Below are 22325 nucleotides of genomic sequence, written 5' to 3'. Positions count from 1 at the left end.
AAAAGGAAGGGAGGAAGAAGCAAGGGAGGAAAGAAGAAAGAGCAGTTTCTTTGCTTCTAGAGACATGTCTCTACATGTCAGAAATTAAACAAGCACTGTGCCAGCACAAGAATAAAGTAGATAAAAAGTCATAACCAAATGTTTTTCTTTCTCTCTTTGAGTAGTATAATATGCATACAAATATGCATCAAATTATTAAAATGAATTTCAGTCATGTTAGGATGTAGACTATTGAATCTGGATCCAAAACATGAGCAAAAATGTCTTCAAAATTTTGGATATCCTTCAAACACAAAGGCCATGTAAGGTCATTTTGGGATTTGAAACATGAGTTAGAGTTAGCTGTAAAAGAATTTGAGCCAGCATGCCAGGCACATAAAGTAACATATACAAAGATCGATGGTAGATTGAGCAAGATGTGCTTCACAAAGTCAAGATAATCCTCACAGAAAAAGGAAAAATGTAAGAATGATGAGGTTAACAACCTAAGTGGAGGCCAAGGTCTCATTTAGAATTTAGTTCTCCTTAAACTTAGAGTTTTGTTCACACAAGCAATACAATTGATTTTTAAAGGATTTTGGCGTAATTTGTTTAGGTTCAAAGGATAGAACGCATTAGAAAATGTCAAGAAAATATGTAAATGGACTTCATGAGAGTCTGTTAAAATTATATGATGTGGAAAACAGTGGGAACTTATACAAAAACAATAATGCTAGACAGTGTAGAATTCCTAGTTCTTCAGGTGTGAACTATGCAGTCACTAGCTAAAAGCATTTTGGCAGAGGTAGTATGAGTTAGTTCCAAAAATAAATCATAAAAACTTAAACACATATTCCTCCATTGACTCCTCACTTTTGTCAGCCAGATGCAGATGTAATAAACTCATATCAAAAAGTAGAGCTATATGACAGAAACAGACTGTATCTTACACCACCACCAGACAGGGAGCATTGCCCACACTATGCATTTCAATTTGCAATAATTTTTGAACTTCATACTATTTTAGTTAGATTGACCTATTTTAGATTAGGGAATAATTTGTTACAGTAATCTAAGTGCTATCAGTAATATGTGTATTTAGTGCACAAAAAAGGTAAAATTAAGTGATTTCTTGGTTATATGCGTTGAGAAATATATAATTGAATAGAATGTCCTGATGGCTATCACCTCATGTTCTTAGGTTTTTAGTACATTTCAGTAACTTCTTAATTATTTTGACCATAAGCATATTAAGACTCTCTCTGCATCACTTTCACAATCTGTAAATTGGATCTATAAGCAAAATTTTGATTATGGAGTGAAAAACAATACTGAAATGTACGTAAAGTAATTATTAGAGATATTTCATATATATTACTTTATAAATTCTACTATCATATATTTTAATGTTTAGTAGATATAACATAATATACAATGTTATCAGCTTCACTGAAGGGGAATCTGATTATGGAGTAAAAGTCTCAGGGTACTCTGGAGTCTTACATGTGTTCTGCCTTTAGATAGACAAACAAAGATCTCATCTAGGAAGTTAAATATAAGGTCTGATGCTAAAAAGAGTGGTGTGAGATAGATGTATAAATTTAGAAGTATTTTATGCATCTAATCATTAAATAAAAATGGATAGATGGGTGTGTCTAAATACATAATAAGCAGAAATTAGAGAACAGAGCCTAGGGCTGGTCTTATTGAATTTGAACCTGTAATGGAAAACTAATAAAGATTAGCTTAAAGGAGGCTGAGAAAAGAACAAAGAAATTAGGCAGAGCTATTGTCACAATAGCCATGGCAAGAATCATGTTTCAGGAGAAAAGAAATAATCGATGACATTATATTGGTTCAGAGATCAAATCAAGATAATTTGTCAAAGAGCCCGGGATTTAGCTCAGTGGTTCCACTGCCTGCTTCACAACTACAAGTTCCTGAATTTGATACCCCAGATACCCACAAAAAAAAACAAAAAAAAAAAAAAAGTAGGGCCAGAGATTTAGCTCAGTGATTCCAACTCCTGCCTCACAAATGCAAGGTCCCAAGTTCGATCCCTGGTACAAAAGAGAAGGAGAGAGAGAGAGAGGGAGAGGGAGAGGGAGAGGGAGAGAGAGAGAGAACTTGTCAATTATGAATTCACAGACTTGATCTGAAGTTTAAATGTAATGGCTAAAAACTTCCTTTCTAGTATTTTGTTTAAACAGAGAAATATTCATCTACATTATGTTTCAATGCATATACGCATAGATTTTTGAGTGTTAGTTTTCAATTTATACTTTATTTTTGAGGCCGAATAATCTTACATTTTCCACAAAGCACTATGTTATACTTTTAAGACTTTAGGGTTTCTTTGATATACTATTATTCCTTGATAATAAATCTTATCATGTTTACAAAAGTGCTCAGTAAATATACTCTATCATTGATGTAAATATATATCTCTTAATTTTAGATAATTATAAATAAATAAGTAATTCAGTAACTTTATTCATTTTATCTCCCAAAACTATCATTTTTTTGAAAAAATGTGATAAAATCTCCAAATATTTTTAATGGTTTATTGCTCTTTTCAATATATGCTTATAGTCATTATATTTTACTAAGCATATCTTTCCCATCTCATGTAACATTCCTCTTTTATCTCTAAAAAATATACTCTGATATTAGTTTGTTTTCGAGTAACATTCTGTGTAGGTGAGAGAGTGTGTCCTCCTTGGTAAGAGATCTTCAGGTAAGTCGTGTTAGAATCCACACTGTAGCCAGCTCTGGGAAATCTGCTACATCTGTCCTGCCTCTCATTGGTGGCAAGATGAGAAATGAGGTACTCAATGCAATGTGAGGATTCCAAATTTGCATACCAAGAAATATACCCCACCCTGCCATTGCCAGTATATGATTCTCCCCACCAATCCTGTACTCTAGGATGACATTTCATACTTTTTAGAGACCAAAGTCATTTCTCTTTCTTTTGGACTTGTTCAAAAATTTTTATTTGAGTATCTTGATCCAGTTTTGTTCTTTCAGCATCTCTAGGGTTACAATTGAAAGAGGGAGTCAGCAGCCCACATTACTTTGTCATTTTATTAAGAACCAGAAGTCAATTTTGATATACTGTAGAAATCTAATTCTTCAAACTGACAAAATTGATATTTAAATCAGGCTATTGTAATAATCCTCAAGCAGATTGCATTGCAGGTGTCTAAAAATCATATAAATAACCTTTTCTAACAAGCAGTATGCTGTATATCATCCAAAATGAGAAGTAAGTGCACATGTTGTAAAAAGTGAACATTTTAAAACTTTTACTCTGCAAAATATGCACAAACACCAGACTGAATGTTGGCAGTGGCTTGGGTCACTGTTAGGCTTAGTGGTACTTGGATTTGATTGGAGCTATTTCTGATTACCAAAACTCATAACCTAGTAAAAAATGAATAAAACACATAAAACAAAAATAAAAGACAGTTTAAATAAAAAAAAAAGGTGGTGTGGCCATGTTATCTGTGCTCAATTTTTAGGGAGATAAACATAGGAGTTGTGTGTAATCAAAAAATTAGGCAAATGCATAGAGTTTAAGAAGAAATTCAGAAAAATCTGAGACTAGATTTATATATGCCAGTGTATGTTATAATGTTTTCTTTAAATCTCTTTTATGTAGCATCTTTATGAAAAAAAAAAGAACTGGAAAATTTAGGACTATTGCTAGGACAGATGGTATCTCACATAAAGATGATATAGAAAGACTAAAAGTAGTCATTTCCAAATGTATATTTGTATATTCTATTAAGGATACCATTTGCAAACTGAAAAGACTACAATAAAGGTGGACTAAAAAGATAGAAAGTGTGTAAAGACATATCCTGGAAAATTTCTCAAATTTTTTGGCAATGGAAAAGGGTGATCAAATAAAGAAGCCATGGTTGTTCTTAATTGGGGAGTCAAGAAAAATTAGCAGTGTGATGATTAGTCCTGCCAAACACTGCAGCAGTTAAAGGTTTCATTTTTATGGCAGTTGTTAACTCTGTAAACATTTGTTGAATGTCAATCACAATTTCAATTTTATTTTCAGGGCTGCAAATAAATGGACCACTATAAATAAAATCAATAAAGTTGATTTAATGTGCCAGACTGAGGAAAGAACTATGTCCCTGTACTCAAATATTTCACAATATTTGAAGGCAGAAGGCAGACAAAATCAAGCATTTGTATTACTGTGAAATAAATGATATATGAATAATGTCAATGTAGAATGTTTTGAGCACATGGTTTAAATATTGTACGTATAGTGGGGAGATATTAAATTATTCTCAGTAAAGAGGTGTTTAGAAAGATAACTGCAGTTCTTGTGGAAAGTGAATATAAATATAATTTTCAGATCATCCTATAAGAAAAGTTTTTATTCAAGCTAAATTCCACAGAAGCTTTACAGGAATTTAGCAGAACTTTGAGTTTCAATTCTTCTAATTATTCTTGGATCAATTGACTTGATTGTAGATTAACTGTGATTAAGAAGTAGTTTCACCGTGTACACAACTGAACTCTATTATTCTCATTTTGTAGGCTTTTCTGTGTATGCTGATAACTCCCAAATCAATATTTCTAAACCTAGGCTTTCCTGACTTGGGATCCATGTTTGATTACTTTAGCCTACCATTTCCACGTAAGATGACTCTTAGATCTTCCAAGCCCAAGATACTGCCAATGAAGTTATAATACTACACAAAAAAATGAGTGCTCTCTTTTAAATTTCAGAAAATGAGTTGCACTGCTATCCAATCTGGCCAGAAGTTAAATTTTATTTTGAGACTTTAATTTTATTAACCACAGATGATCAAGCATAAACTCTCTAAATTTTGTTAACTATCATCTTAGTCTCTTTCGATTGCTCTAGAAAAAACAAAACAAAACAAAAAAAAACAAAACTGGATGCTTGAAACTCTAAAAATAAAAGAGGTTTATTGTGGCCCATGATTTTGAAAGTTGAAAGTTTAAAACTGGGCAGTCCCATTTTTTAACACCTAGTGAGGGCCTAATGGCTGTACCACAACATGAGAAATGATATCACATGGTGGAAGAACTCAAGAAACAGGTCTCGTGCTAATACAGGAATCAATAAACTGGTGAGAAGAGAGACTAATGATTTCCTAATGACATTGTTTTACAGTGTTAGCCAGGTCCCTACTACCTTCCAAAGAATGTGTCCCTGTGATCCCTTCACCTTTTGTTAGACCCCACTTCTTAAAGTTTCCCCTACCTTTCAATACTATTACTGTAGGGAACTAAGCCTCAGTATGAGCCTTGGTGGGACACATTATACTCAAATCATAACAAATTTCTGTCTGCTATTGTTATAGGCAAGTAGCTTCTTAATTCATGTGTCCTAAGTTTCATGATATGTACTTACCAGAGATAAGTTTTTCACAATATAGTTTCTATAAAAATGTCACTCAGTGGAAAGAAGAACTTCGAGTCTTCTATACAAGTAGATATATGATTACAATACATACGATGTGTTCTCAAGTAAGTTTGAATGCACCTGTTGTATATATGCCTAAAAGAGTTAATATTCATATGAAATAAGTGATAAGCATACTGTGTTATATCACTCTAAACAGCAGAGACTCATTGTATTTAATTGTTTAAAAATATTACAAAATAAAATATATGTAATTTAGTTCTATTGAAATGATTATTTTTGTCACTAAGTACAAAGAGGCTCTCTGTATCTTTATAAAGTTTCTTTACTTTAAAGAAGTTTCTTGCTTCATCTTGAATTTCACAAATAATTTTTAAGAAATAAACCAATACAATAACAGCATTTTTCCTATTGAGAAAATTCTATCTTATGCTCTTACTTAGATGAAACTGGATGATCTTTGATTTAAAACAAATAAGCCAGGATAAAAAAGATAAATACTACATGATAATACTTACATAAGATATCTAAAGTTATCAAACTCTTAGAAAAAGAATGTATAGTGGTGACCTCAACATTGCAGGAAGAAGAAAGAAAAGTGAGTTATTCAATGAACATCATGTCAATTTTGCAAGATGAAATGTTATAGACATCTGTTTGTTACACAATGATGAACATTTGGTTAACTCTATAGTACTATAAAGTTAAATGTGGTTAAGATTATATATTTTACATGACTTTTAGCATAACCCAAACATTGAAAAAATAAAACATGGTTAAAGACATTTATTATGTCATTAATGTGGTTATTAGAATTGTTGAGGACAAATAAAAAAGTCAGGAAGTATATATTTACAGTTTGTATATGAATTATTCTAGGGTTCCCCAAAATTCAAAAACAATCTTGGTCATACAAAGATAGAAACTAGTTCAGAGTTTGTAATTATACTGAATATTTATTTTGCTCTTTAGCCAAATAAACTATGAAAATATCTGCTCTATATTGATCCTTTACTTGCTTATAGGAAAGCTGCTGTATATTCAATGCTCATTCCTTTATTTTTCTTCTATGTTTAATGGCTAGAAAGCATCAGAGGCTTTCTTAAATACTTTTGACTACAAGTTTTAAAACTGAATTTATTTGCTTTTATCATGTTATCTTGTGATTTAATCTTCTGTGTAGCAGTCTCCTTTGTCAAATTTGGCAGGTTTATGAAGCTTTTGAATTTTATTCTGTAGAATTTAGAGAAAAGTTTTATTCATTTTTAAACTAAGATAAATATTACTAAAATAATAGGTTTACATTCAGTAGTGAAAACCACTTAATTCTTAAAATCTTGTGCTTAAAGTCATGTTTAATATCAATATTGACTTTAGAATATTAGCTGAATTCATTCTTTCAAATAGTATTATGAGGATTTTTATGGCCACATCATAGAGTTATAAATTTATTTCACAAGGTGGCATAATCGGTGGCTCCTCATGTTTAAAAACCCTTTCAAAAATATTACCATATGTATATTATTGAATGACATAAGCATGAGTTGTAAGATAATGTCATACATAATGTAACCTTGCCTATAATTATTTTCAGTAATATGTAGTAAGTTTCTTAATGAATCGGTGCTTCTAATATGATTATTCTATCACTTTAAATTTAGTCTCAAAGTGATACAGAGGCAAGATCAAAACCAAATTGAGTACAATCAAAAGACCCGAGTTCAATGTTTTTCTACCATAAAGATGCAGCCTAAATAAAATTGACAAACCCTTAGCTAATCTTATCAAAAAAAGGAAAGAAAAGGCTCAGATCCAATGCAGCCTAAATAATTGACAAACCCTTAGCTAATCTTATCAAAAAAAGGAAAGAAAAGGCTCAGATCCATGCAATTAGGAATGAAAAAAGCGAAGTCACAACAGATCCGAAAGAAATCCAGAGGATCATGAACACCTACTTTGAGAACCTGTACTCTAATAAAATGGAAAACACAGAAGAAATGAACAGATTTCTAGATACTTATGAATTACCAAAGTTGAACGAAGAAGATAAAAACATTTTAAACACCCCAATCACAATCAGTGAAATTGAAAATGTAATTAAAAACTTACCAACAAAGAAAAGCCCAGGCCCTGATGGATTCACTGCTGAATTTTACAAGACATTTAGAGAAGAACTACTACCATTACTCTTCAAACTTTTCAATGAAATTGAAAGAGAAGCTATACTTCCAAATTCATTCCTGGAAGCAAGTATCACTCTGATTCCCAAACCAGAGAAAGATACAACCAAAAAGGAGAACTACAGACCAATCTCCTTAATGAATATAGATGCAAAAATCCTTAATAAGATACTAGCAAACAGAATACAGAGGATTATTAAGAAGATCATCCATCATGACCAAGTCGGATTTATTCCAGAGATGCAAGGGTGGTTCAACATACGAAAGTCAGTGAATGTAATACATTATATTAACAAAGTCAAGGACAAAAACCATATGATCCTCTCAATAGATGCAGAAAAAGCATTTGATAAAATTCAACACCCATTCATGATAAAAACCCTGCAAAAAATTGGAATAGATGGTCTATACCTCAATTTAATAAAGGCTATTTATGAAAAACCATCAGCCAACATCATATTGAATGGCCAAAAACTGAAAACCTTCATGTTAAAATCAGGAACAAGACAAGGATGCCCACTATCGCCACTTCTCTTCAATATAGTTCTGGAAACATTAGCCACAGCAATTAGACAAGAGAAAGAAATTAAAGCAATAAAGATAGGAAAGGAAGAAGTTAAACTATCATTATTTGCTGATGATATGATACTCTACATTGAAGATCCAAAAAACTCCACCAAAAAACTTCTAGACTTAATTGACAGATTCAGTAAAGTATCTGGATACAAGGTGAATACCCAAAAATCAATAGCCTTTCTATACACAAATAACAGACAGACAGAAAGAGAAATAAGGGAAAAAATTCCTTTTACAATAGCATCCAAAAAAATGAAGTATCTAGGAATCAATCTAACAAAAGAAACAAAAGATCTCTACACTGAAAACTACAGCACTCTGAAAAAAGAAATCGAAGAGGATATAAAAAAATGGAAAGATATCCCCTGCTCCTGGGTAGGAAGAATCAACATAGTGAAAATGGCCATACTACCGAAACTGCTATATACATTCAATGCAATGCCAATTGAAATTCCAACACTATATTTCACAGAACTAGAAAAAAGAATCCAAAAATTCATTTGGAACCACAAGAGACCTAGAATAGCAAAAGCCATTATAGGCAACAGTCACATGGCACCAGGTGTAACAATTCCCAATTTGAAACTATACTACAAAGCCACTGTGATAAAATCAGCATGGTACTGGCAAAGAAATAGGCCTGAGGATCAATGGAACAGACTGGAAGACACAAAAACAAATGCAGATGTACTCAGCTACCTCATCTTCGACAAAGGAGCTCACCATCCTCAGTGGAGGAAAGATAGCCTCTTTAATAAATGGTGTTGGAAAAACTGGATATCAACCTGTCACAGATTAAAATTAGACCCTTATCTTTCGCCATGCACTAAATTAAAATCCAAATGGATTAAAGATCTAAATATTAAAACAGAAACATTAAACTTGCTGGAAAGTAAGTTAGGCAGAACTCTGGAAGACATTGGTATAGGAAAAGACTTTATGAACAAATCCTCAGTAGCACGGGAACTAGCAGAAAGAATCAACAACTGGGATCTCATCTTACTAAAAAGCTTCTGTACTTCAAAAGAAACCATTAGCAGAACTAAGAGACAATCTACAATGTGGGAAAAAATTTTTACCAGCTGTACCTCAGACAAAGGACTATTATCAAGGATATATAAAGAACTCAAAACAATCAGTCCCCCCAAATATAAAGACCCGATCCAAAAATGGGCATCCGAAATGAACAGACATTTCTCATACAAAGAAGTGAAAGCAGCAAGAAAATATATGAAAAAATGTTCCACATCACTGGTCATTCGAGAGATGCAGATGAAAACAACACTGAGATTCCACCTCACCCCACAAAGAATGGCTGCTATCAAGAAATCACACAATAACAAATGTTGGCGGGGTTGTGGGGAGAAAGGAACCCTCCTCCATTGTTGGTGGGAGTGCAGACTAGTGCAACCACTATGGAAATCAATATGGAGATACCTCAAAGAGCTTGGACTGGAGGTTCCATTTGACCCAGCCATCCCTCTGTTGGGTATCTTTCCAAGAGAACTAAAAGAATCATATCACAGAGAAGTATGTGCACCCATGTTTATAGCGGCACAGTTTGTAATAGCTAAATCTTGGAAACAACCTATTTGCCCATCCGTTGGAAACTGGATAAAGAAGTTGTGGTTTTTCTATAAAATGGAATATTACTCAGCCATAAAGAGCGAGAGAATAGATTCATTCATAGGAAAATGGATACATATTGAAGATATACTCCTAAGTGAAATAAATAAGTCCCACATGTGTAAATACCAAATAGTTTCCCTGGTGTGAATATTCTGCAACAATGCATAAGATTCTAATAAGATTACTGACATTTAGAAATGGGAGGAAAGGAGCTAAAGGTGTAGGGAAGGTGTGATACGTAGGGGAAGAACAAAAAGGGAAAAGAAAAAAATGTGAGAGAATGAAAAGATGAAAATAAAGTGTTTGTAGATGGGGAGGGGAGGAGGGGGTGAAGGGAGGGCAGAGGTAAGGGGAAAAAATGAGAATCAAGACTTGCCATGTAAAGGTACATGATCCCAACAATGAATGTAACTGTACTGTATCCCTAAATGTACCAATAAACTCAATAAAAAAATATATGTATATAAAAAACAAAACAAAACAAAACAAAACAAAACAACAAAAAAAGATGCAGCCTGTTTGCTGATGCCCAGTTTCAGAAATTTATTTGATACAAGGGGAGACATAAAAATAATGGCAATATGTAGAAGTCCAAACATTATCTAACACGTATTTAAAAGAATGCTTTCTTGTTTTATTTAAATTAGTATATAAGGATTATATTACTGAGATGAAGTGATAATTTTATCCATTATGACATCCATATTAGGACCTAACTAAGATGACAGAAAATAAGAGCAAGAGAAGGAGCAGTGGAGTGAGAGGGCAAGGGAGAAGCAGACAGAGAGACAGAGACTGAGTGCGAGAAAGAGAGATAGAGAGAAGAGAGAGAGAATAGGACTAGGAGTTGATCGGAGATACGATAGAAAACTTATAGTCTAAATGAAGTTGATGCGTCAGTCATTTGCTTTCCATATCTTTTCTAATGCTTTTGTGGAAATTGACCCACTCTCTTCTCACTAACATTCTAAAATTTATGAACACAAAACAAAACTATTGCCTATAAAATAAGAGTACTGATTCTCTTACCGTGTGTGTGTGTGTGTGTGTGTGTGTGTGTGTGTGTGTGTTATTGCCTGTTGGGGGGGTCATTTAACTACAGTTCTCAAGACATAGGGTGCTTAGGGTGCCTAAAGTCATTTAGTCTATGAAATTAAGAGTCAGCTCAAATTGAAAGGCCTCCACAGTTCCGGACTGAGCTAGGGGGAATGTTATAGGTTTGAGGCCAGCTTGGTCAAGTTATGAAGGAGAATCCAACACAAAACAAACTTGAAAGGAAGGAGGGAATGTGAGAATGTAATTTAGTGGTAGAGCATTTGCCAAGCACATGTGAAACCTAGTGTTCAATCCCTAGCACCACTAATAAAAAAACAAATAAATAAACAAACCAATAAATACAATACAAATATAAAAACAAGAATCTCCCCACATGAGTCTTCTCAAAAAAAGCTGGTCTACTCTAAGACACTGAGTGTCAAAATTGCAATTGAAGATATATAAGTGACCATGGCTTACAACCTATGTATATAATGTTCAACCTATACACCCGTGTTCATGGCATGACAATTTGTAATAGCTGAAACTTGGAAAGAGTCCAATTGCCCATCAACCAGAGACTGGATAAAGAAAATGTATGTGTGTGTTTTTTTTTTTAATGGATACTAACTCAGCCATAAAAAATTAAAAAAAAATTAGAGACACTTATAGCTCATTTAAGAAATAAATATTTAAGATGATAAAAATGACACATTTTGATTGTTCTCACTACATTTGTGTGTCACTACTACAGGCAGTGAAACTATGAAGGTGTGAGGTACACATTATAGGATCAGAGTTACATGTAAAACTGTTTATCTTCAAATCGTTCTTATAGACATAGTACTCTACAAAATACATATATAGCCAAGAGTGTTAATAAAATCAGTACATGTAATTGACCAGTGTATTTTAGGTACAGGGCACTGCTCTGGATATTGAGTCTTATTAGAATTACTAATACAGGAATAACACCATTACTTACTTTACCAAGAAAACCTAAACAATAAATCACACATTAGACATTATGTTATGTTTAATATTATTAAATGTATCTGAATAAATCATAATATTAAATATTATATCATCTCAGATAAAAGCTTGATGGAAATAGTGCAATAAAATCCTGTAGCAATGAAATCCTATAAAAAAGAAATCTGTAGAAACACATATTAGGACTTAAAAAGTTACACTTTATCTAAAATTTGAAACTTAATGAACAATAAATATTTAATGAAATAATATATGAAAGAAATTTAGTCAAGATTGAGGGGTCTAATTATTTTTTTAAAAAATCATTTTATTTTATTGGTACATTTTAGCTATGCATTATAAAGACCCACATCACTGGAAATTACATAGCATATCTTCATTCTTATTTTATCCCCATTCCCCTGCCCTCCATTCAACCCCTCCATCCCTCCTCATTTATAAAGACTTTGTTTCCATTTTTCTCATTTTCTCATATTAATTATATTCTCTTCTTTCTTTTCTCCTACCCTTGTCTCTACCCCTTTACCCTTTTCTATTTCACATTATCTACTATACATTTTTATTCTTTTTATACTTTCAGTTTTTCACACCAGAAAAAATGTTTGGGATTTATATATTTGTGTATTATTTATTTTACTTAAGAGTAACACCTCAATGTGCATACATATAGCTATAAATGTCTCTTATTTCCTATTCTTTATGGCTGAGTAGTACTCCATTAAATAAACACACATTTTCTTTTTCCAGTCTTCGGTTGATGGGCAATTGGACTGTTTCCAAGTTACAGCTATTACATATTGTGAGGCTATAAACATGGGTGCACATATATCGCTGTGGTATGATTCTTTTGGGAAGATACCCAGCAGAGGAACAGCTGGATCAAATGGGACCTCCGATCCTAGTGCTCTGAGATGTCTCCATACTGATTTTCATTGTGGTTGCGCCAGTCTACACACCCACCAGCAGTGGAGAAGTGTTCCTTATCTCCCACATCCCCACTAGGTTTCATTATTGGTTAATTTCTTGATAGCAGCATTCTTTCTGAAGCAAAGTGGAATGTCAGCATTGTTTTCATTTGCATGTCTTGAATGACCAGCGATTTTGAACATATTTTTCATAGGCTTATTTACTATTCCTACTTCTTTATCTGTGAAAAGTGTGTTATGTCAGCTGCAAAATTTTGGTATAGGTCTTTAAATTTGGAAGGTCTGATTTTGTAGTTCTTTATATATTCTACATAGTAAAACTTTACCTGAGGAACAGTTTGTAAAATTTTTTTTCCCACATTGTGGGTTGTCTCTGCACACTATTGATAATTTATTTTGCTTTGCTTTTGGATTAGTAGAGATCCCACTTGTTGATTTTTTTTTTTTTTATACCAGGGATCAAACTCTGGTCCTTAAGCTTGCAAGGCAGGCCACGGAACCACTGAGCTAAATCCTTGGCCCTCTTTGTGCTTATTGATAAGTAGAGATCCCACTTTTTGATTCTTTGCGCTAATTCATGTTCAATTTAGGTTTTGTTTATGAAATCTTTTCCTACTCTAATTTCTTCAAGTGTTCTACCTTACCTCTATTACAGCGGGTGTACTGTTTCTATTTTAATATGTAGATATTTAATTTATTTGAATTTTAGTGTAGTGCATAGTGAGAGATACAGGTCTTTCAACTTTGGTAGTTCATACATGCCTAGGAATCTGTCCATTTCTTCTGTGTTTTCTATCTTACTGGCATATGGGTTCTCAAAATAGGTACTGATGAGTCTCTGGATTTCTACAGGGTTTATTGCAATTTCACCCTTTCATTCCTAATTGCATGGATTTGGGTATTTTCTTTCCTCTCCTTTTCTTGTTACGGTTGGCTAACTGTTCATCAATTTTGTGTATGCTTTCAAAGAACTAACTCTGCTTTATTGACTTTTTGAATTATCCTCTTAGTCTCCATTGCATTGATTTCTGCTCTAACCTTTGGGATCTTTATAATTTCCTCCCTTGTATGAGCTTTGGTTTTGTTCTTGCTCTTCTTTTTCTAGAAGAATGAGGTTCAGCATCAGGTTGTTTATTTGAGCTCGCTCTGTTTTCCTAATATGAGTATTCGCTGCTGTGTATTTCCCTCATAATACTTCCTTCATAGTGACCTATAAATTCTGATATGTTGTATTGACAGTTCATTTATTTGTAGAAACTGGCTGATTTCTTCTTTAATTTGCTCTGTGACCTATTGGTTACTCAGAAATGTGCTGTTCAATTTCCATGTTTTTAGGATGATCTTCAATTTCATTGCACTATGATCTGGCAATATACAGAGGATAACTTTAATCAGTTTGTACTAACATATATGATCTATGAGCAAGTACATGGTCTATTTTGGAGAACAACGCTGTGTAGCTGAAAATAATTTTCTTAGGTTTAAAAAATTTTATTTATTTATTTATTTATTTTTATTTTTTGGTTTGCTGGTTTGGTATTCATGAAGTTCCTCAGGTGTTCTTTTCATGAAAGTATCTTATTTCTCTATCAATTTTGAAAGATAGTTTTGCAGGGTACATTAATCTGGGGTTGCCTTTAGGGCTTGGAATATGTCACTCCAAGCTCTTCTTACCTTGAGAGTTTGTGCTTAGAATTCTGCTGTGGTTCTGATGGGCTTTCCTGTTTATATGGTTTGTTTTTTTTCTGTAACTGCTTATAGAACTTTGTTCTTCTGTTGGGTTTCTGGAATCTTAACTATTACATGCTTAGGTGTAGTTTTTGTTGTTGTTGTTATCATGGAGTCCTATATGCCTCATTTATTTGTATGTCAAATTCTTTTTCACTACTTGGGAAGTTTATTGTCATTATTTCTGTGAACATTTTTTTAAAAAATTTCATCAGCACTCTTTTCTGTTTATTGACTCTGATCTATCTTATGTTATTCTTCTTTGCATCATCTTGAAACTGCTGGATTGATTTCTTGTGTTCATTTCCTTTTTACAATTTTTTTTTCATTTCCTGGTCATTAATTGCAATCCAGTCTTCTATATGTGAAATTCTGTCCTCACTTTGGCTTATTCTTCTCTGTAAACTTTCAGTAGAGTTTTTAATCTCTTAGAGCTCTGTTTGCATCTGTTTTATGGATTCCTTTTGTTTCCTATGTTGGGATTCCACCTTGTTCCTCAGCTCCCCTATTTTTTTATATGTCTGCTCTAGATTTATTAATCATATACTTCAATTTGGACACAATCTCTTGTTATCTGATAAATTATTTCTGATTTCATTTTTTTCCAGATCCTCTTTTGTTGCCAGTTCATTGAGTTCAGGTGGTTGAGTATCAGATTGTTCCATTTCATTGCCCTTTGGGGTTACCTTAGGTGATCTGGAAGTCTAGTTTTGAGACTTGTTTAAGTGTTTTCTCATTTCAACAGATGAAGCCTGCTCCACCTTTTTGAGGAAACTTTTGCCCACCCAGTGGTCTTTAATTCTTAGCATGCCATTGAGCTGCCTTTTCTCTTGCTCACCACTACAAAATCTTGGATTCAGAGTGATGACCTTCTGGATTCTTGATCTGGATCCCTGATCTGTTCTGCTGAAAGAGGACTGGGGCCTGTGCATATTTGAGATGGTATCTAGGCATGACTCTGTCTAAAGTCTCCCCTCCTAAGTAGCAGTATTGGATGGCCTTTGCTGGGGGCTGTGCACCTCATTTTCTGGTGTCTGTGCAGGCTTCTGGCTAGAGTCCATGCACACTTAACAATGGTATTAGGGTTAGCTTCTGGTTGTTTCTTATGAGCTTGTGCAGCTCTTTTACAGGCAAGACTGGCTAGGGCCCGTGGGCCCAAGTGGCTGGTATGAGCAGGACCCTGGCTAAACCTGACTGCATCCATGCTGCTCTGGTCCATACCAGCTCTTCCTTGAGATCTGATCACACTTACCGACAGTATCCATTTGGGCCTGTGAGGGTTCTAATTCTTGTCCTACTGATGTTTTGCTGTTTAACATTTACACCATCAAATTAATTTCCTAGTTCTTTATTTGGAATCTGTTAAAAAATAAAGGATGCCTATCAGTTCTATTGTCTACCAAAACTCTAAAAATTCCTTAGAGAATACTGGCAAAGGAATTTGAAAAATGTTAAGATTGTACAAAATAAATTTGGTGATATTTCATCTGTTATTGTTTTATGCATAATTATTAATTTCTATGCCTTTGTATAATTGATGAGGATGGCAAAAAGTATAACTTAATAGGAAACAGAATCTTAGTACAGTTTTCAGTTTTGTGAGTTTATAAATTTATTATCTTTTTTTTCTCCCTGAGTTTATTGGTACTTTTTAGGTATACAGTACAGTTCCATGCACCACTGGGATCTTGTACCTTTACATGACAGGTTTTGGTTCTCATTTTTTCTCCATACCCTTGCCCTCCCTATAAATCTATTTTACCTAATGATCTTTGAATCTGATTGCAGTGGACTTAGGTTAATTCTGCTCACCAGACAATCAATAACAACTTTGAAGCTCAGGCCTTTGGCTTATTCATTAACAACTGAATCCAGACAGTCCCTTAAAATCAAATACGATGGGATTTGATCAGATTTATGGTAAAGAAAATTTTATGGTTGCCCATTTCTTTCTTTTATAATTCCACACGTACATATGCAGATCTACAAATGTCTAAATGTCTATCATTGTTAATTTTATATTGGCTTAATTTTATTTTGTACAAAAATTTGAAGAAATTGGTACAAAATGGGAAAATGTCTATGAAAACTATGGCAACTATGATAAATGCCATTCCCTTCTTCTAAACTCAGTGAAAATGAATTCCACAGCTAAATTAAAATGATAATAGGTCTTTCTCTTTATAATAATCATTAGAATGTTAATTGTTAATTTATTTACTTATTTGAGACAGGATCTCCTTTTGTAGGTCAGGCTAACCTTCAATTCACTGTGTACCCTAGAATGGCCTCAAATTCACGATTGTCAGCCTTGCAAGTGATATTTTATATTCTGTTGAAAAAAAATTTTTTTTGACTTGGTGTTCCTGAAATACTAATTTTCTGTTTGAAGGAAACATATATGTACAATTTGACTGAGCTACAAAAATGTAGTAGAATGATATTTGTCCATAGTTATTAGAAAGAAGTAACAAAATCTATCAGATACTTAGAAGAGTGAAAAATTACTTTGTATTAGAGATAAAACTTAAAACAGTTTCAAATATAAAGAATATTAGTAATTCAATTTTATTTGGAATAATATATATTCTTGTTAGTTGACTCACAATGGCAACTTAAATCATTTGCAAATATATATGTATTTAGTCTATCTCCACAAATATACACTGTAGATTGTTAAATTTTGTTTTAAAATAATATCTAAGACAAGCCTTTTATTTTGAATTGTAATATTCTGGAGTACTCACATGAGCTATTTGAGTATTGAAAGTAGAAATAGTAAGATAAGCATTTGATTTTGAATTACAGTTGCAAAAACTAGTGTACACTATTGTAGACAATTACATTGAGGTCTGTTACTTACCAAAGCTTCATACTCTATGAAAAATGTGATTTTTCTCTTCAATTCCCCCTCTGTTACTCATCCTTAACCTTTGAAAATTTTTTTTTAAAGTGATAGAGATGGATTTACCTTATGAATTGTGATAGGTACATATAAGCTCAGTCTAGCCATAAAGCGGAGGATATATAATATGCTTCATCTTCTTTCTCTTCCCGGGGAGTAGAAAAACAATGTAGTCACCTTAATATATTATTCTACTAGGAACAGTAATTATTTTATTAGGATAATACTAATAATTCCAGATCCTAACAATTTAATGAGATAATGATTTATTAATGAAACAAATATTAAAGGAAATAATCTCAAATCTTTGAATAAAACATGGAACCAAGTTGCAAGTTGTGGAGGGAGATTTTTCACAGATATTAGAGAAGAAAATCTGGGAATAAATAGAGTCAATCAACAGTAATTGCCTAATAACTAATTGTGGTAACAGCAGGATTCAGGCAGGAGGTCTAAAAAAGAAATAAATTCAAAACTTCCTAGATAGAAACCAAGGTGATGCCAGCAAAAAACTGTCAAATATCTAGAGGAGAAATCACTGAAATTACTTATAGTGGGGTAGTAAGAAGCTTCTGGAAGGACAATGGTCTACAGGGAAGTTTCTCTGAGTCTGGAGTATTTACAAGGAACTGGAGAACTAATTAATTGTTGAAGCCATTCTATATGTGTATCAGTAACTTTCTTGCTTGTGTCCTGTGACTTATTCTGATATAAAATGTTTTATAAAATAGAAGGAATGCCTAACTGAGTAAGATATTTTGAATGAGTCACTATAGGATGAAATCAATAAAGAGAAGTCAGTACCAAAGTCTCAATCTGGATATAGCATTCTCCATGGAGTGTACACTAATATCAATACAAGGGAAAGTGCAAAGCATACAAGATAAATTCATTAAGGGCTACTTCTGGCATCTGAGCAAAGACATTTATGAAACTTTAAGATTTGGGGCAAGACTAAAATAGCATAATTAATATAATCACGTAACTGTTATGCTCAGTACTTCATTTGCTTATCTGTGTGTGTGTGTGTGTGTGTGTGTGTAATTGGTTCTTTGAGCCATATTTTGGTATTCAACACAAATTATTATTTTCAACATTTGGTATTGAAAAACATGCATTAATATAGTTTAAATATACTTGCAGTTTCATTAACTACTGCCCAATTTATACTTAGTTGTATGGGAAATAGGTAGGAAGATGAAAGGAAAGAATGCTGGAAGGGAGGAAAGAAGAAAGAAAAGAAGACAAATGTGATAGTATATATTTTAATATTAGCACTTTGGGAAGCTGTGGCAGGAGGACTGTAAATTCTTGCCCAACCTCAGCAATTTACAGACTTTGTGAGGATCTTGTCCCAAAACACTAAAAAAATCAGAACAAACAAACAAAAAGATCTAGGGTTAGCTTGAAGCACTAAACTACATTTACATTCTTTTTTTTTTTATTTTGTAACAGTATCCTTCTGATTTACTCAGACTTCCCTCACACTTATCCTGCTGTCTCAACCTCTCAAATACCAGGATTTACAGACATGCACTACTCTATCCAGTTTTCTAAATCTTCTCTGACGATAGTGCTCTGAGGAAGAAGGGAGTCATCACAACATTACTGTAATAACTAATGGCCTTTGAAAGAATGGAAATGAGCCCATAAACTAAAGTGGACCTTAGAGTTAAGACTAGTCTGACATACAAATAACTTTGGTTATGAATGTAATTTTAGCTTTAACTTATAAACAAAGTCTGCAGTTCTGAGCCAAATGCTGGCTGCTCATCCTTCTAACTGGTCTCATACAGATTCAAGCCTTAAGGAGTTCTGAAAGGAACATTAGAACATCCTTTTCTGTGTGGGGTTAATGGACAAATTCTAAAAATTCTCTTTAAGGACAATGAGATCGGTGTGTATACGGGAGAGAGACATTGAGGGCTGCATAAAGGAGCCTGAGCCTTTGACTGAACAACTAGAGTTACAACCAGCCCTTGCAGATGAATTGAGTTCTTAAATAAAGGGTCCACTGTGCAAGGGTCACACTATGTTTGATTGTATGTGATGGGAATGATTGAGAGCATGAATGAACAGACTAATATAAACTACTGAACCACACTGAGATAGAGAGAACAAATTATTATAGGGGTTAAGGTTGAGAAAATCTTTACAGCTTGGTGTAACTGGTGATATTATAGATTGGAAGTTTAGGAACAATTTCACTTTATAAAATTGTTTTTGATTTATTATTTTTCTGTTGTCGGTTCCCTATTTTTCTCCTTCTGTTTAGTTACTTACTTACCCTCTGCATTATTTCTATTGGTGTTCTTGGATTTGTATATTTCTTTATCTTTTTCTAGAATATCCTTCAGAATATTTTATAGTGCTGGTGTGTTGCCCGTGAATTTATTCAGCTATTCTTCATCATAGAAGTATCTTATTTCTCCATTGTTTTTGAAAGATAATATAAGGGATACATCAATCTGAGTTGGTGGTTGTTTTCTTTTAGGACTTGAAATACTTCACTCCAATATCTCCTTGACTTAAGGGATTGTGTTGACAAGTCATCTGTGATTCTGATGGGTTTTCCTTTATAGGTGATATGTTTCCTTCCACTAGCAGCTCTTTTTTTTTCCCAGCTTTAATTGAGTTTATTGGTACATTTTAGGGATACAGTACAGTTACATTCATTGTTGGAATCATGTACCTCTACATGACAAGTCTTGATTCTCATTTTTCCCCTTACTTCTGCCCTCCCTTCACCCCCTCCTCCCCTCCCCATCTACAAACACTTTATTTTCATCTTTTTATTCTCTCACATTTTTTTCTTTTCCCTTTTTACTCTTTCCCTACCCATCCCACCTTCTCTACACCTTTAGCTCCTTTCTTCCCATTTCCGAATGTCAGCTCTTAATGCTCTGTTCTTGTGATGCATTTTTGGAATCTTGACTATTTTATGGAGTAGTGTGGATTGATTTTAGTCATGACTAATTGGACTTCTATATGCTTCAATTATCTGCATGACAAATTATTTTCCAAGCATCGAAAGTTTTCTGTAATTACTTTTGTGAACAAGTTTTATTATGTCATTTGAACTATTCCCACTTTTTCATTGACCACTTAGTCTCATATTATTATTTACCTTATATTGTAACTACTGGATTATTTTTTCTTGGTCCTTTGCTACTTTTAAGAAAAGACTAGACAATTTCCAGATGAACAAATGCTAATGACAAATAAATATATGAGAAAATGTTCAACATCACTGGTCCTTTGAGAGATGCAAATTAAAACATCACTGAGATTACATTCCAAAAAGAATGGCTATTAACAAGAAATCAAACAATAACACATGCTGGTGGGGACATTGGGAAAAAGGAACCCTTCACCACTTCTGTTGGGAGTATAGACGGATACAAACATTGTGGAAATCAGTATGGAGTTTTCTCAAAAAACTAAAACTAGAAGTTCCACTTGACCCAATTATTCCCCTTCTTAATATCTTTCCAAAATAATTAAATCATCATACCACAATGATATATGCACACTCATGTTTACAACAACATAATTTGCAATAGTTAAATCTTGGAACAACTCAAATGCTTATCAAATAGTTAAATCTTGGAACAACCAAAGAATGGATAAAGAAGATGTGGGGTATTTTTTGTACAGAAGGATAAACTTGAGAAATTTCGATGTAAATGGATGCACCTTGAGACGTTGCTCTTAAAGGAAATAAATCAGACACACATATGTAAATATTGCATTACCTCTCTGGTGTGATAAATTGAAAGAGTAAATAAGGACCAAAATGTACAATAGTTATTGTGAGATAGCAAGGAAATTTTCAAAAGGGAAGGACAATTCAGGAGAGTGGAAAAAGAAGGAAGGAAAAAGAAAGAAATAGAGAAAAGAAAAAAAAAAGCAAAGTATTTGAACATAGGAAGAGAAAATGGGTTAAAGGGAGGAAAGGAGAATGGGGAAAAAGGATAATCAAGACACATCATGTGCAGGTACAAATTTTATATGATGAATATGATCATTATCTATCCTAAAATACACCAATAATATCAATTATAAAAAAATTAAAAATTGTTTTTACATTTTAAAAATGATGCTGTTCAATTAATTGTGGAACAGTGAAATGAAGAAATTAAACATCACAATTTCAATACAAGTATCTATACACACCTTTGTGCATGTGCATATTCAAATTTCTTTTTGTTATTGTCGTTAAATAAAATTTACTAGAATAGAGCACAGTGGCAAATCCTATCATTTAATCTACTCAGGCCAGCCTAGGTAATTTAGCAAGACTCTATCTCAAAAACAAAAACAAAAAAAACCCAAACCTTCTAAATATAGGTTTTCCTAGATGAAACATTTAAAGTTAAACTTAAAATGGAGATAACATACTTAGAAAGAAATGGTGAAAAAAGATTAGTGAACTCATAGATTATGAAGAGAGACAAATGATTGTCTATTTAACTAGGATGTTTTTTGTTATGTTTGACTGTTTCCCAACCTGTTTATTAACAATGGAAACAAAAAAAATCAGTCATGATTCATCATTTTTCTATTAGCTCCTCTTAAATAAATAAAGAAGTCAATAATCTAATGAATGCCTCAACATGCAGTTCTCATCTGTCATTATTTATAAAAGTAATGGGGACATCAAGGGATTAAGGAATAGTTGTTGCTGAGTGAGTCATAATGACAAAATCACAGAAAATCTGCTTTTTTGGGGGAACACATATCAAATTATTTTACAACTTTAGAACTAAGCACAAGCTATTTACCATAATGTACAAAACCCATAAAGTCTCTGGGTAATTTCAGAAGTACAAGTTCTCAGAGTTTATTTGAGCCTTTATTTGAGATAAGTGAGAAAGGTGGCAGTGGTTGGAAAATCCCTATTTTTCAGTTTCACAGATGAGCTTCTTCCAAAATTGAAATTGACACATCTG

The sequence above is a fragment of the Fukomys damarensis genome, unplaced genomic scaffold, assembly GCF_012274545.1.
Source record: "Fukomys damarensis isolate Sample0158 unplaced genomic scaffold, DMR_v1.0_HiC HiC_scaffold_6, whole genome shotgun sequence".
Lineage (NCBI taxonomy): Eukaryota > Metazoa > Chordata > Mammalia > Rodentia > Bathyergidae > Fukomys > Fukomys damarensis.
This window is presented reverse-complemented; position numbering follows the sequence as displayed.